The sequence below is a fragment of the Lissotriton vulgaris genome, chromosome 7 (assembly GCF_964263255.1).
Source record: "Lissotriton vulgaris chromosome 7, aLisVul1.2, whole genome shotgun sequence".
In the NCBI taxonomy this organism is placed as follows: domain Eukaryota; kingdom Metazoa; phylum Chordata; class Amphibia; order Caudata; family Salamandridae; genus Lissotriton; species Lissotriton vulgaris.
The window spans coordinates 1,740,513,221-1,740,529,517 of NC_141695.1; the positions used below are offsets into that span (position 1 = coordinate 1,740,513,221).

General features: G+C 45.5%; 1 protein-coding gene across 2 annotated transcripts in view; it reads left to right on the plus strand.

The window, feature by feature from the left end:
* The first annotated feature begins 848 nt into the window (after positions 1-848).
* Positions 849-16,297, plus strand: part of STYK1 (STY kinase 1) — an 83,501-nt gene continuing 68,052 nt past the window's right edge. The window contains exon 1 of one of the 2 annotated variants that reach the window (XM_086933003.1): positions 849-1,592. The gene's annotated coding sequence lies outside the window, so the exon portion shown is untranslated. Of the gene's footprint in view, positions 1,593-13,325; positions 13,373-16,297 lie in introns of those variants that run through there. The other variant, XM_086933005.1, reaches the window with a different exon arrangement.

Here is a 16,297-nt window from a genome sequence, read left to right on the forward strand (position 1 = left end):
GCTTGTTTAGCTGTCTGCCCCTCCTTCGGTTTCACAACACAGGAGCCTTACACTTCAGCTGAAGCTTTTCAACTGTCTGGGGATGGTCGTCTTTTCTCAAAAAATAGGGGAACTGTTTTTCTAAAATTAAAAAAGTATGGGCATGTTGTGCCCCTCAGATCCCCGCCCCACACTTCGACCTCTGGGGGTACAAATCCTGTCACTTCTAGGACTGGAGGGTCAGAGCGGACTTGCAGAAAATGACTGACCCACTCAGATCCGGGACTGCAGCTGCTCAGGGAATGGAAGGGGTGCTATAGCGTTTCTACGGAGCTTCTAAGCGCTGTACTAATTCAATTACGATACAGAGTCTGTCGCCGGTAGTATTGGATTTGCTCAGCGGGTACAGACATTGCCACGTCTGGATATGTGTGTGGTCAGTGGAATGTCATTCCACTGAGCCCACAGATGTCACTGTAACCGGAAGCGGTTCCTCTGAGCCCACACGTGTCACCTCTTGGTCAGGAATGTGCCTAGAAGCAGTGGGGGTGGGGGTGAGTTCCTCCGTGATCCTGCCCCAGCCCCGCCCGTCTCTCGGCCGTGCCGGAGCTATGACAATCCAGCCGGTGCACCCAGGCACTTGGCGAGGGGTTGGGCTGCTATTGTGTGTCAGGCCGGTGGGGGTGTCCAAGCCAAACCCAGGCAGACCAGTCTAACAGGTGTGAACACCACAGACACACCTGCCAAGCCTCCGAAATATGATCGGAAGGAAAGTCCCGGCCGCGCGGCGCAGATCTCAAGAGCGGGTCAGGGAAGAGAGTGAGCAAGGAAGCCGGGCGAGGGGGGCAGAGTGTGGGGAGACATCCCCAGGGGAGGGGGGCAGCCAGCGGACCCTACCGCCCCGTGGGAGAGGGGCGTGGGGGAGACACCCACAGGTGAGGGGGACAGCGGAGCTTACAACCCGCGAGAGAGGAACGCGTCTAAGACATCCGCAGGTGAGGTGAACAAGGTACCCTCCAAGCCTGGAGTGGAGAAGACATCCACAGGTGAGGGGGACATCGTACCCTCCCAGCCTGTGGGAGAGGAGCAGACATCTACAGGTGACGTGGACAGCGTGCTTTATAACCTGTGGAAGAGGAACGTTACAACACGTGGGAGAGAGGAACGTGTCTAAGACATCCACAGGCGAGGCGGACAGCGTACCCTCCCAGCCTGTGGGAGAGGAGCAGACATCCACAGGTGACGTGGACAGCGAGCCTTATAACCTGTGGGAGAGGAACGTGTCTAAGTCATCCACTGGCGAGGGGAGGGCAGCCCAGAAGAGTGGTGAAGATACCCTCAGGTGAGGGAGACAGGCTGGCCGGCTGCAGAGGGGGCTGTCAGGACCCACCCCCGGGTGAGGTGGGCTGCCTGTCCCGTGGAAGAAGAAGGTGTGTCACTGCGGAGCCTCCTGCCTCGGCGAGGAGGCCGCGGGAGAGCGCCCCCCTTTGATCTGGGCATCGAGGCCACCCACGGTGGTGACGTGGAGTTCACACTCGTGGAAGGGCCCGTGAAAGGGACGCGAGCGCAGCAGAGCTCACCAGCGGAGCACAGAGGCAGCAGGACTGCGCCAGGTGAGTGAGTGTGCGGGGCGGAAGTGGGCGCCAGAGGCGGGCAGGGCGGGGGTCGAGCGGGCACACAGTGCCAAGGGGCACAGCACCAGCGCGATCTCTCATTCAATGGATACACAACTTTTAATTAAAACAATTCTAACTAAGATTTGCTTTTAATGCATGCCCACTTGTCCAGTTATAATCGTCCCACAGTCCGTAGTGCAGTACTTGAAATACCCCAGCATGGCCCTATCAGCTACAGGACAAAGTTTGGTCCCGGTCAGAGTTCCTAAGTGGTCCCTCCAGACCCAGGAATGAACCTCCACGGACATTTGCCACCCCCACCATTTCTAAATCGATAATTAGGTTTAGAAATTATTATTTATTGCAATTTAAATTGGTCGTTTTGAAATACCAGCCCAGGGTAGGAGGCAGTGGTCCCACGAGCCCCTGCACGCTCTGACTTAAGTTTTTCAAATTTAAAACACATTTTTTTTTAAAGCTGCCTGTTTCTTTAAAAACAAATCTGTCTGTTTAAAAAACATCTACTTTCAAAATCTTTCACAGGGACGGTGGCTTGCTGTCCCTTTTAGGCCACCATCAATTTGGAGGGAACCAATCAAAGGAGCCTGCCCAGTGAATATTAATAATGTTATTCCTTGATAGTGCCTCTCCCCGATATTCAGGGAATACAAGTGTTACTAATTCTGCTCAAGATGGGATGTAACAATTATATAGAATGTTATGGTATGGCCTTGCAGCAAAACAGACGTAAGACAGAGCAGACAATGGACTGAATTTTTAAATATTTTTTAATAAGGAGGCGGGTAGAGAGCTTGTAAAAAAATAATAATAGATAATACATAAAATCCATTACATATTTAGATAAACCACAGTCCAAAGTGATTAGCAGCATAAACATGCGATCAAACACAAGACCAGAAGAACCCTATTACCAGTACGAGAAACTTTGAGTATAAAGTTTCAAACTTAAACTGTACTGCAGGCTCAGGTGATCAGATGTCGCTAACAGCGATAAAAAAGTAGGAAATTAGTTGAAACTTGCCTTCTTCCTTTGTGATATGTCCCAGCAAATTACATCCCCATATTCCAGCAACAGGGCCATAAAAGGCCAGTTGAAGCCAGAAGTTGTGCCACAGCGGGGAGTGGACCATGTTACTAGGGTCTTCCAGAAATTTTGAAAAGTCCTAACAAACATGAACCAAAGATGTGACCAGGTTTAGATTGACTGTTTTTAAATGGACCAGCTGAAGTCAGATTATTAGTAATTTTAACGTCATGGCTTCATCTGAAAATGGAGAGGAAGGCGCTCCCAGTCCTTGTGCATCTTGGCTGCATGTTGAAAAGAACGACACGTTGTTTTATAGATACGTTATTAAATTGATTAGTGAACTCGCAGGGCACGGTTACAGCCAGGATTCCATGTCTTACTGAATGAATGAATGAAGGATCGCTGTGAGAAAGAATTCTTTCCACTGCATTTGAGATGAGTCTGGAAAATGCATGTATTAAAAAGCTGTGATCACAGAAAAATGCGGCAAGAGTCTCGCCAGCAGCCACCAAGGAGTTGAACCCCCTTATCAAGGCATGGCAGACATTTATAACAAATGCTGGAAGCTCTGGAATAGTGTCACACGATTAACTTGTTGATACTCTAAAATTTTAGAATGAGATCTGAAAAGCAATCAGACTCAGAGCAAATGTCTTCAGTTGTATCGAAACATGAAGCTCTCCCCCATCATTTTGCAAACAAAGCAGTTTTTGGAAATAACTCATCTCAGATGCAAAATACAACTTTGGTCTCTCTGTGAGGAGAGGACTTCCGGCTCATACATTCATGAGACCTAGAGAAAAAGATGTCTGCTGCAGGTTATGATTAAACTTGCCTTGATTTGAGTTCTACACAATTTCTGTGGCACCCACGGGGTGCTGCAGGGCTCTGCGATTAGCCCTATTCTTTTTAATATCTATCTGCGGCCCCTGTTCCCCATTATTAAATGCTTCGGAATTGACCTGGTCAACTATGCTGACAACACCCAATTGGTGTTTTCCCTGGAAGGGAAACAGGCGGTGTCCATGGATACGTTCCAGGAATGTGTGCGTCAGGCCACTAGATGGCTCAGGAAAAATTCCTTGCAATTCAATGGGGGAAAAACAGAAGTGGTATACTGTTCCACTACCAGAATGCCTCAGCTTCTACAGTTGGAGTTCAAGCTTACCCCCGAGGATGAATCCCTGGCTCCTGTCAAGACGGTGCGCGATTTGGGGGGTCTTGATGGATGATAAGCTCCAAATGGAGTCACAGGCTAACAAAGCTGCTAGCGTGTGCTTCTCCCTGTTGTGCATGCTACGGCAGATTCTTCCGCTACTGCCTAAGGACTCTCGATCCTTTGTAGTAAGGTGTATAATTCTGAGTAGACTGGACTACTTCAACTCCCTGTACTTGGGAGCACCAGAATACATCCTTCAGGGGTTGCAGAGAGTCCAGTCCATGGCAGCAAAGCTGGTGTTAAATAGGCAAAACAGATCTTCTACAACCTTGGCCTTGAGAGTCCTTCACTGGCTGCCTATTATGGAAAGAGTCTGTTTTAAATCTCTCTGTATTGTGTACAGAGGAGTGCATGACCTGGGCCCAGTCCCACTGCAGGAGAAGCTTACCCGGTATAATCCCAAGAGGTAGCTTCGCTCCTCTAGTTAAAATCTGATAATGACCACCAGATGTAAGCGATCGAGGATGGGGGGCAGATATTTCAGTGTGGCTGCCGCTCGCCTATGGAACGAGCTGCCCCAGAACATTAGACAGGCCAATTCCCGGACCGTTTCAGGAAGAGTCTGAAAACCTGGCTGTTCCCGAGGGTTGAACATTAGACTTCCACATCGATAACCTGGTCTGCTCTTGTGGTGGCTATCTTTAAGTCTAAGCACCAGGATACCCGTAGGGTGGCAGTTCGGGCTATATAAGAACCCAATACAATACAATACAATACAAGCGTTGACAGCAAAGTAACAAGTGCATCTTACGAATTAGGTAACACACTGTACACACGTCCTTTTGACTAGAATGTCAATGTCACAGATTTCCTGTTTTTGTTGCTTCATTCGGAATAAGCACCTAAACACACTCTTAGTCGAATTACGAAACACATTGAAAAATGTATTAAAGCAAACGCGTTTTTTGGACGAATTGCTTCCCTGAGGTAGGAGTTGGAGGGGTGTTGTTGACTTTTAAACTTCTACCTATTTGTGTGTGCTTTCTGTAGGCCTGTTTTCAGGACACAGCTACTTTGGGGGATGTTGTTGCTGATTTGCAGCCTGGGGAAGTGGGTTTGTGTGCTCCCCTCTAGAGGCAGGGCACATGTTGGGGATACACAAGGGTAGATGGCATCCACCCAGTATTTTCACAGGGTGGAGGCAGTCCTCTCTGCCAAGAAGTTTCGACTCACTGAAATATACTGAACTTGTTCCAGTGTAATTTTCTGACACCATGACACATTCAGCAGCGGACGCACACTGCCTGCTTCCCTTCCCAGCAGCAATGTGCAGGCAGGCAAGGGGGGTTTCCTATTTCAGATTCTAGCTGGGCCCAAGTTTAAGGAACCATCAGGCCTCCTTTAGGTTGTGTAACCTTGCTGGGAGCTACCTGGAGCCTCATAACTAGATGCAAGTGCCATGGAGGGGAGACAAAGGCGCCCAGCATGTTTTCACTTCACCGGTGGTTGAGAGAGGCATTCTTTAGACTTTGTTCAGTTCCTCAATATAAGAGATATACATGCACTACAAGAACGTTGGGTGTGTCGGTCTGTCCTAGTATTCATACATATAACAATTTAAATACCACCATTTTGATTTATTTCTTTTATAGCACTACTCATCTCAATGTAGGGTCTTCAGAGTGCTTTTCATCACTCATACATATTATACTCATGTATGTATGTTAGGCTTTTCAAAATCAAATGGGAATTAATCACTTGACCTGAGTAACCAGGGTTTGTAAAGTTTGCGTGGTACACCCATAAAACAAACCCTCATTTATGGGTATACCACGAGAACTTTACAGACCCTGGTTACTCAGGTCAAGGGATTCCTTCCCATTTGATTTTGAATATTGTTGTAAGGAACCTGAATGGAAAACAATTCATTCGTTCCCCCTCCTTCTGATTTGATATATGTGTGTTACTTTTGTCAACTTGAACCCTTCATTTTATGTTTGGTCAGTACCACAGATTGATGCACACTTATTTGCCAACTTTTAGAAATCACCTGTTTGCTTAAGCTCTCATTTATGCTGTAACTGAGCATTTTTCTCTTCAAATAAGGGCTATCTCCTGTAACCCTGCTTGCTTCTCCATGACCCCAAATATTTCAGTTTTGTGCAGAAGTATCTAAATCCATCATGGCTCAAAAAATATTTTCCAACCATTTGAAATTATGTGCCTTATTTATCAGTTCCCATCACTAAATGCTGAAGAGCTGTCTTTCTTGGAAAAAGACAAGTTGCTTTTTTTGTAGCTCTGGAAATTCGAGAGTGCTGGGCATGGCTGTGTTAAAGTTTGCCAAGTCATTAACCTGCCGGGGTATGGCTGGTCTTGATCTTTGCCCTTCTCACACTGACCTACTGCAGCAGTGCTGCGAAATTTGTAAGGTACTGTGCACAATAACACAGGGTAGCTTAGTTGTTATGATGCTCTCAGGTCTGACAGACTGATGTAATTCAGAGTTATGGTATGTATGAGATGAAAGATCATATGTGCTTACCTAGGATTCGCTCTTTCGGGATGAGGGTACAGTGACTATGCAGCACCCACCAAACAAGAATATAGGAAGAGTATTAAAATCTATCAAAGCGAAATTAAAAAGGCACAAGCTCGTACTAAGGAGAAAAAATCGGTCTTGCAGCTAACGCGCCGCAGGAAATTTTCCGTATTGTTAAAACTCTCGCTAAACCCCTGCGCCACAAGCTATCACAGACAGCGCTCTCACTCATTGCAATAACCTGGCAGAATTCTTCTACAAGAATATTCAGGACGTATATCTTACATTCCCGTGTTCAGAAGATCACGTTGACCGGTATACTTCGGATACGCATTCCCCGCTGGATCATATCCCTCTTCTTGATCCTAATTCTCTAGAAGCCATTCTGGTCCAGGTTAAATCAGGATCACCCAGGGATCCAGCCCTCCTGCATGTTCTGAAATTAGCTACTGGTACAATTCTCCCAGTGATTCAAGAACTCAACAACACTTCCATCTCCTCGGGAGTGGTTCCCTTACTATGGAAATGTGCCATAGTAAAAGCATTGTTAAAAAAAACAATCTGGACCCAGGGACCTTGGGGAACCATTGGCCGATTTCCCTACTCCCAGTAATTAGCAAAATCTTTGAAAGACATGTAAACTCAGTTTTATCTGAGCTTCTGGAATTAAATAACTTGTTTCTCCCTTCTCAGACGGGGTTCTGGTCCCTTCATGGAACAGAGACAGCACTTCTAGCGGTGGCTGAAGAGTCCAAGAGGATCCTGGATCAGGGAGGCGTGGCGGCCATCACCCTCCTGGATCTCAGCGCTGCATTTGACACTGTTAATCATGAAATCCTAATCCACAGACTAAGGAGTTTGGGAGTCTCAGGAGGTGTTGTCACATGGCTACAATCCTTCCTAGAAGACAGATCCTTTCAGGTCTTCGAAGGAGAAGTGGTGTCTTAGCGTATGGCCCTCAGCTACGGTTTGCCTCAGGCATCTTCCCTGAGCCCCACGTTATTCAATATATACCTGAGGCCGCTAGCTGAGATAGTCCAACCATTTGGTATAAAAATTGTCACATACGCCAATGACACACAACTTATCAGGGCCTTAAACCTCCCAGAAAATACATCTGCAAGCCTAGGCCCCTGCTTAGAGCAGGTCGCCAAATGGATGGAGCTCTCATGTTTAAAACTGAACGGAAACAAGACGGAGCACATGCTCCTAGGCAACTCCCCAACTTCTAACATAGGGTTACTGTGGCCAAATTGTTTTGGCCCTGCCCCACCACAAAAAAATCAGATCAACAGTCTGGGCATGTGGCTGGACCGCTTCTTGACTTTTGGATACCAAACGGCCAAACTGTCTGCGACATGCTATGACATCATGAGGATGCTTCGGAAAGTTCTTCCTCTCCTCCTGTTCCTTGCAAGAAGGATAATGGTCCAAGTGCTCATTCTCTCACGAATGGACTATGGAAATGCACTTTATCTAGGAGCTCCTAAGGCCACGATAACCAGCCTACAGATTATTCAGAAATGTGCAACCAGTTTGCTCCTGGGTTTCCTTTATCGGCAATCGGCCAAACCTGCTTTGAAAACTCTCCCCTGGTTACCAATATCAGAAAGAATCAAATTCAAAGTACTCTGTATTACCCATAAGTCTCTCGGGGGAAGGGACTGGTGATCAACCAATCTATGATCATCCCTTATCAACCAAACAGAGGCCTCCGCTCATCAAACGTTGCTCGCAACAGTGCCAAAAATGAAGAGAGTAAGAAGCGGCGGCTGCTCCTTCTCCTATAAGGTGACTAGATTGTGGAAAACCCAGCCCGCCCCCCCTCCCCCACATACAACAGGAAACCAATCCTCTGTCTTTCAGGAAATTAGTTTAAACCTGGCTCTTCCAAATCCCTGTTCAGTAGAGGTTTTCTCTCAGTCTACTTCCGCAAACAACACTGGAATGCTTCAGGGTAGCTATGCGCTCTATAAATGTCTAATTCATTCAGTCATTCAGCACTCAGGTCAGTATTGTTGCGAACAAGTAGGTCAAGTAGGCCTTCTCCAGTGCTCCATGTTGACAGTGCAACAAGTCTAGGATGTGCAAAGTTCTCGTAAGCGAGCATAGTCTAGTGTGGATTCTGATTACTGGCCATCGTTTGTGGCGGCTCTTGCTGTTCCTACATCTCCCCCCATAGTAGCTTCACTGTACAAGCTACCCGTTTTTCTTGTGACGGCCAATATTATATTGAAAGTGCTAGTTGGGCTGGAATTTTTGTTTTCTTTGTTGTGAGTGAACTTTATCACCATTTCCTTCTCATTCTTGGGTACTGGGTGACTTGCACTTATTTTGATGTGGATCTGATGCCTCTTACTGTGAAATTTATGATTCATTCTTTGTGTGGGTATTCTGGTTGTGTTGATATCAGTATAAGTTGTCATGTTGGGCTGGTGAGTGCGAGGGTGGTTTAGATATACTTATTCCAACAAGAAAAACTTGCAAGATGTATGTTGCTAAATGTTGGAGGTGACATTTTGAGGGGCAGTGAGTGATTTGTAAAAACAACTTTGCCCCAAACATTTTCTTAGGGCCCAATCACTGAATACCAGGGTTGCCATAACATTTTTCTTTCTCTACCCTACATTTTCTCATTCTTACAGGTTCTTTTTTCACTCCCTTTTCTGCTTTCATCATTGTTTTCCTATCTCTCCTTCTCCTTTCTTCCTTACCTCTCTTTTCCTCTTGCTTTGGCCCATGGCCTGTTGGTGAAAATGAGCCCCAGTCTCCTAAAATGAGTGCAGGTGCCCATCACAGACACATTAAATGGTTGGTAGGATGAGTAAGCATACTTCGCATCGGAGAGCGGTCTCACCTTTGGAGAGCACAGGCAGCCAAAGCAATCACATCTACAAGGAAATGTGCTGCATATGAAATATTATGATTATTGGAGTAGGCTGAAGGTGGAGTTAGTTAGTACAATCCTTGGCTAAAGAAAGTTTCACACACAAAAGGCAACTTTGTTTTATTTGCAACCTGCAAACGCATCAGTCTTCTACCTAAAACATAAGTGTTTGCGTATACACTTCTTGTCCCTTGGCTTTCTAATCCACTTCACAATCTCTGCAGGTGTGCTGGATGGGTTCGAAACATGGCAATGATGGAGCTCAGTTCGTGTCCCATGCATTTGCCACTGATCTAATTGACACGTTCAGCGCTGTTTTCTACAGTTACTAGGGCCTCGCTCCAGTCAATTATACCTATCTCATAAAAGTAGATGTTCCTAATTCAACTCTGTTTATCATTACATCAATTTTCCTCAATGGTGAAAGTTTGAGGTGATATGGTTATGATAAAAAAAACTTGAATGCTGCACATAGGTCTCTTTTAACTCAAACAGCTAAACGATCAGTTCACCACTATAAGCCTTTTAGGGTTTTAAAAATCCCCCACTGTTTTAAAGTGTACTTTTTTTTACTGATGTTGACCACTTGATTCTTGGAAGCAGAAATCTTTTTCAGTACTCTTTTACTACTTGTTCTTATGACATTGTAAGGTGTGGGTTTAAAACTGAAGGAGCCGTACCCACAGAGCATGTACGAGCAACTTATGTATGCACGACAATTGCTGGCTGTCCATGTCCGTAAGGTCCCCGGCTACACTAATGGCTGCAGAAACACCCTTGTAGCAGGTCCCTCAAAGAAATTAATAGGAGACTAGTTTTGAGTATGTGTAGTTTGTGTTAGTGTATAGCCCTATGCAGGAGAGTTTCTCTTAATGATATCAGAAGGTTTCAAAGACTATATTGACAATGATGGGAATGAGATTACAGAACAACTGCAACCTGTTATGAGGGCAATAAACATATTACAACTGCCTTCAAGCGACTGTGAAGGAGGTTTCAGCACCATTAGATCACCCTTACCGTCTGGACCCCCTCTGCCTCTTTGAAATCCATTGCCATATGTTAATAGAGGGCGGACTGCTCCTCGTGGATGATATTCAGTCTAGAAATGTAGATCTCACTGCCCATCACAACCAAAAGATAGCTGATGTGCAGGATTTTTTAAATACATGTTGGGGAATCAGTGATGTAAAAGGTCTTACTAATTACTTGTTTCTTTTGGGTAAACAGCCTGTGATCGTATAGCATGACCCAGAATGTCGGAATTAATACGTGCAAAATATTCAGTTATAACTGTACCGTTCTCAGGGAGTTTAGTTTGACATGATCAGAATACCAAATTCAATGAGCAAATTTCCTGGGTTTTCCTTATCGGCAATTGGCCAAACCTGCTTTGAAAACTCTACACTGGTTACCAATATCAGAAGGAATCAAATTCAAAGCACTCTGTATTACCCATAAGTCTCTCTGGGGAAGGGACCTGTGATCGGCCCTTACCACCCAAACAGAAGCCTATAATGGTGGTATGTTAGTTAGGTCAATATATGTTGTAGTTTTGATATTCACAATTGCGGTTTCAAGTATTTTTAATGCAATGTATGAATTATGCTTTGTTCTTGATGTCAAGTTTAGTATGCCTAGCTTGTAGCACTTAGTGGTTTGTCTACTGTAGCTAGCCAGACACCAAACGTCAAACACTATTTGGGCTGTTAATTACTGAAGCAGGGAACTACAGTCACATGCTTAAATACTCATCAGCTTTCATTTGTTAATTCTCAAAATGTGCTCAAATGTACTCATGATAGACCTGTTAAACATATGTGTGAGGTATTACGATCTAATGGTACTTCTTGTGATGACACTTCCTGTGAGGTAATGGTTTGTGATGTCACTTCCTGTGATGTCACTTCCGCATGCATTGTCACACTCTCTGATGTCATGGACCGTGATGTCAATTGCATACTGCCTAACTTGGTTATTCGCCCCACCTATTTTTCTAAGACTTGTGCCGTGGCTGGGGGTGTGTTCCAGACTGGACATTGGTCAGTAAGAGAGGGTGGTAGTGTGAGGGATTTGTGCACACTGTTTGATGGGTGACACTATCATCTTTAGGTGTGCACGGAATGAACGCTGGAGAGTGAAACAGTATTGTATGTACGTTTGTGTACACAGGGTGAGCATGACAATATCCTCCATGTAGCACTGGTGTCTGAGACCCATTTAGTTCTGTGAGCGGGTGAGAGGTTTGTGAGCCCACTGGGTGAATGGTGAGCCCCCGGCGGTGTGAACAGACTCCTCTGCTATCTCTCCAATCACCTCTTACCTCTATCTTTGCCTTCGACACTGCACAGCACTTCACTGTCTTTGGGCTATTTATTTATTTGAGAGTTTTATAAAGCAATAGCTAGACCCAAAGGTGGGAAACAGCCTCAACAACGAATCCTTAACAACAAGTGTATTAAACAACGAATCCTTAACCACGACCTTTACCAGAACCGGATGTACCATGTTACAACGCATACCATTACGACTACCTACTGTTACAACGCGACCATTACAACGCATACCATTACAACGCATAGCGCTTTGAGGTGCTGGATAGTGGTAAGTATAATTTACTATTCTAACTCCAGTCCCCGTGGACACTAGGGAAGGTGTTGGATAGTAAATTATACTTATTCCCTATCCTAGAGCGCCCCCCAGCGCAATGCGTTGTAATGGTATGCGTTGTAAAAGTTGCGTTGTAACAGTAGGTAGTTGTAAAAGTTGCGTTGTAACAGGTGTATACCCCAGAACCACAAACTCACTATAAGCGAATATCACCAGGGCCCAGCTAGTAAAACAAGTGTGTGGAAGTTTGGCTGTAAAGCATTATACTTACTACAGGCATGCAAAGAATGAGTGCCGGTCACTGAGGCTTAGTCAGCACTGTGAGTGTGGGAAATGTATGCACACAAAGAAAGGTGTGTATGGTCCACGGAGCGCTGGCCAATGAGACCTGGTTAGTACTATGAGCGTGAGAGATTTTCACTCACACCTTTTGAGGGGTGACCCTATAAGCTCGTCGAAGTGTGTGCTGACCACTGAAGCTCTGAACTGTGAGTGAGCTAGAGGCTTGTTACCTTTTGTGCACACCCTCGATGAGGGGTGACACCGTCTTTTCTTGGGGTGGGTGCAGACTAAGTGCTTGTTTCTGACAATAAGTTATCCCTATGAATGAGTGTCTGAGTGCACACAGAGTGAGGGGGATACACTGTGTCCTTTCTCTATGGTACTGTGGAGGTGCTAAATGTTTGTGCACACTCAGGGTGACGGGTGACACTATCTTCTCTGGCGGTGTGTGTAGGCTATGCGCTTGTTACTGATGTTAAGTTAGACCTATGGGTGTTTGTTTGTGGATGTGGTTTGTGCACATACAGAGGGAGGGAATATGCTGTAGGTTTCTATCTGCTACTGTAAAGATGCCAGAGCTTGGTGCCCAGTAGGATGAGGGTGACACTGAATCCTTCTACAGGTGTGTGACCTCAGCCCTGCAGACGAGCTGCGAGTCATTTACCAATGGAAGGAATGACTGCATTGTAAGAGGAGAGGGGAGATGGAGAAACAACAAAGGCAGGGCACTGGTAATGTGCATTCCTCACTGCGCGAGGTGTGGTGTGGTGGCTGTGAATTGAGTGTATGAGGCCAGTGTGAGTGAGTGAGACTCTATGAAGGATTTGAGGGCTGCAATGAGGGATGAGTGACTCCAATCATGTGAATTTAGATGTACCATGTACAGCATGAGTTATGAGAGAAGTTGATGAAGTAACTAGCTCCACTGGCCTGCTATACCAAAACAACTTAACTTGGGGATGAAATAGGTTTCTTGAAGCGTGACAACATCCTATGATCGGGGAGTGTCTACTGTAACACAGTACAGAGCAAATATTTTCATTCTGTGTTTTTCAAATGCAGAGAAGTCACACGGTGTTCACATCCTGGTACATGCAGCCCAGTGTTTGCTCTTGGCATGATTCCACTGACAAACCAGGGTAAAAAGACACAGTGAGAGTGCACAATTGGCCTCTCTAGAGCAAGCCGATATGAGAAGAGAGGAGTCTGTGATGTTGAGTGGGAGGCCGTTCCACGCTTTAGGAGCGATGTAAGAGAAACTCCCGTCCTCCTGATCTGGTTCTGTGCATGTGTGGAATGTGTGCGAGTAGGAGTCCTGTTGTGCAGAGGTGTCTGGGTGGTTGGTTGAAGGAGATGCAACTGTTCAGGTGGATGGGGCCTAATTGTGTGTGTGAGGAGTTCGAATTGAGCACATATGTCTATCGGGAGACAGCGGAGTTCCCTGAGGTGGGGTGTGATGTGAGTTCTTTGTGGGAGTTTGAGGATGAGCCTGGTTGCTGAGTTCTGAATGGTTTGTAGATGTCTAGTGAACCGTTTGGTGATTCCAGCGTAGAGGGTGTTCCCATAGTCTAACTTGCTGTTGACAAGGGCGTGAGTGACATTTTCTCTAGTGCTGCTTGGGAGCCATTTGAAGATCTTCCAAAGTATCTTCAGGGTGTGGAAGCAGGATACATTGACTGCATTGTCTTGTACGGGCATGTTTTCTGTTGAGGATTATTCCGAGGTTCATGACGTGATTTGTGGGTGTGGGTGCACGTTCGTCTAGCCACTAGTTGGAGCCCCATAGTGAAGTGTTCTTGCAGAAGATCTCTACTTCCATCTTGTGTCATTGAGCTTGAGACAGTTGGTTTTCATTCAGGTTGCGACTTCAGTCGTGCAGATGGTGAACATGTTTCTTTTGTTCTTTTCCAAGAGGGAGGGCATAAGCTGTTTGTGGTTGGTGTAGGAAAGGATCTTGATGTCCTGTGAGCGATGACGTTGCCCAGAGGGATCATGCATGTGTTGATGATGGTGGAGCTGAGTGATGAATCTTGGGGCACTCTGCAGATGAGTTTGCGGACTTGCGAGGAGTAAAATGTCAAGCTGACACCTTGTGCTCTGTCTATGTCCTTTGCTTAACCCACACTTTCCCTTCAGGTGCTAAGTCCAAACGTTCAGTCTCTGACATGGTGTGTAGGAGCTGGCGCTTCTACCAAGGTTCACGCCTTTCTTTCTGGAAACTTACATGAGATGCTATGACACGGCACTTCAGTCTTTGTCTCTGCATACCTGGCTGGAGCCAATAGAGCACAAGGAGTCACAACAAAAACAGGCTGGAGTTAAAGAGTGCAAACAGCATTACAACAGAAGTCAAGCTTTCTCTTTTACATATCAGAGGTCAAGAACTACACCCTATCAATCCAGCCTTACACCTTCTGTCCTGCAGTTTAGAAAGCGATTGAAGACCAGCTCTCCATAGAGCAGATCCCCTCATCAACCTTTGACAAAGGCCTGTAACCCAGCACCAGAGCTCACACCCCACCCTTCCAGAGCTGTGTACAGGATCCTGTTTCATTCACCCTTCTTGGCCAGTCTGCTGCTCTCTGATATGTACAAGGCTCTGTTGCTTCTCACCTTGTCTGGTGCTATGTAAATAAAAATGAGTACAGATATAAATAGAGAAGGGCTGAGGAAAAGAAAAGCATGTATATATTGACAGTTAATAGAAACTCACATAGCAAGCAGATAGTGCAGAATAGAGAGCCAATGACAAAGACACATACATTCGGTGCGTATTTAGACATTGGCAGGCTGTAGTTCATTGTGCCAGGGTAGCAATGGGCAAGGCTCCTCTGCCCTGGTGGACTTTAGCCCCCCAAATTAAGGGTTCTTTGCCAGGCAGGTCTCTGTGCCTTCAGAAACCTCCCTGTGCGTTCAGAAGAGGCGCCGCCTTTGCCACTACTCTGAAGGAGCTGAAGATTTGCTCTGCAAAACCGTGATCAGTGCACCCATACAGCTGTTTTTTAAAAACAAAAAATAAATGCCTCTTACATGCTAACGGTTTACTCCATGCATGTGGCCATCTGCTTTATGTAGGGGAAGGTGGGCAGTAATGTCCATCTGGAAGTCAGTCAAATGTATCCATTGCCAATGAAGGCTCTTCTAGCAGAAACGTGGTGATTCTCCTGACTCTGATACAGTGGGGGAAGTTCAAATTTGATGGACAGGATATACCACCATGTTTGTGATTGACTACCCTGTCCTTCAAACTTCAAATAAGGCCCATAGGGCCATATGTATCATCAAACCAATTTGCATTTCCAAAATAGCGAATTTTAAGGAATCGCTATTTTGGAAATGCAAAATGGTATGTATGAACAAAATCGCTTTTATATAGCGATTCCTTACCATTCCTAATTTGCGATTAGCAAATTGCTAATCGCAAATTACCCATTCATTTCTATGGGCCAGGAGGCCCATAGGAATGAAGGGGCAATTTGCGATTAGCAATTAGCTGATCGCAAATTAGGAATTTTTTCAAGGGTGAAGGGGTGTCTCAAGAGCACCCTGCTGCACCCCTGAAAAAGACATTTGGGGGCATATGGCGCACATACATGCCCTAAGGGCATGTATGGGCGTCATATGGCACCTTTGGTTTGTTTGAAAAAAGCATTATTAAAAGAATTTGCAACTTACCACCAACTAGAAGTTGGTGGTAATTTGCGATTCCTTAATAGCATTTTTTGCATTTTTTTTCTTTGATACATTGCATTTAAGGAATCGCAAAATTTGCGATTCCTTAAGTGCAATCGCAAAATAAGGAATAGCAAATTTTGCGATTCCTTATTTTGATGCAAAAATGTTTGATACATACCATTTAGGTATTTAGCATTCGCAAAGGCCGAAATTCACGAATGCTAAATAACTTGATACATATGGCCCTTAGTCTTTTGGACTCCAGGGCAAATCTGCGATCTCAGAGTGTTTTGTAGGGTATGGGGGATACAAGGTGGGTGTCTGGGTGCACTGCTCAGGTTTGACGTGTTCTGCTGATTTTTCCGTACTGTATTCATGCCTTCCCATCCCACTGTGAATGCTTCGCTTACCGTAGCATGATAACGACCCATTGCCCTGATCCCGGTACTCCTACCTTTGCCTTACAAGGCATGACATTTTTCGATTTTTATTTTAATCC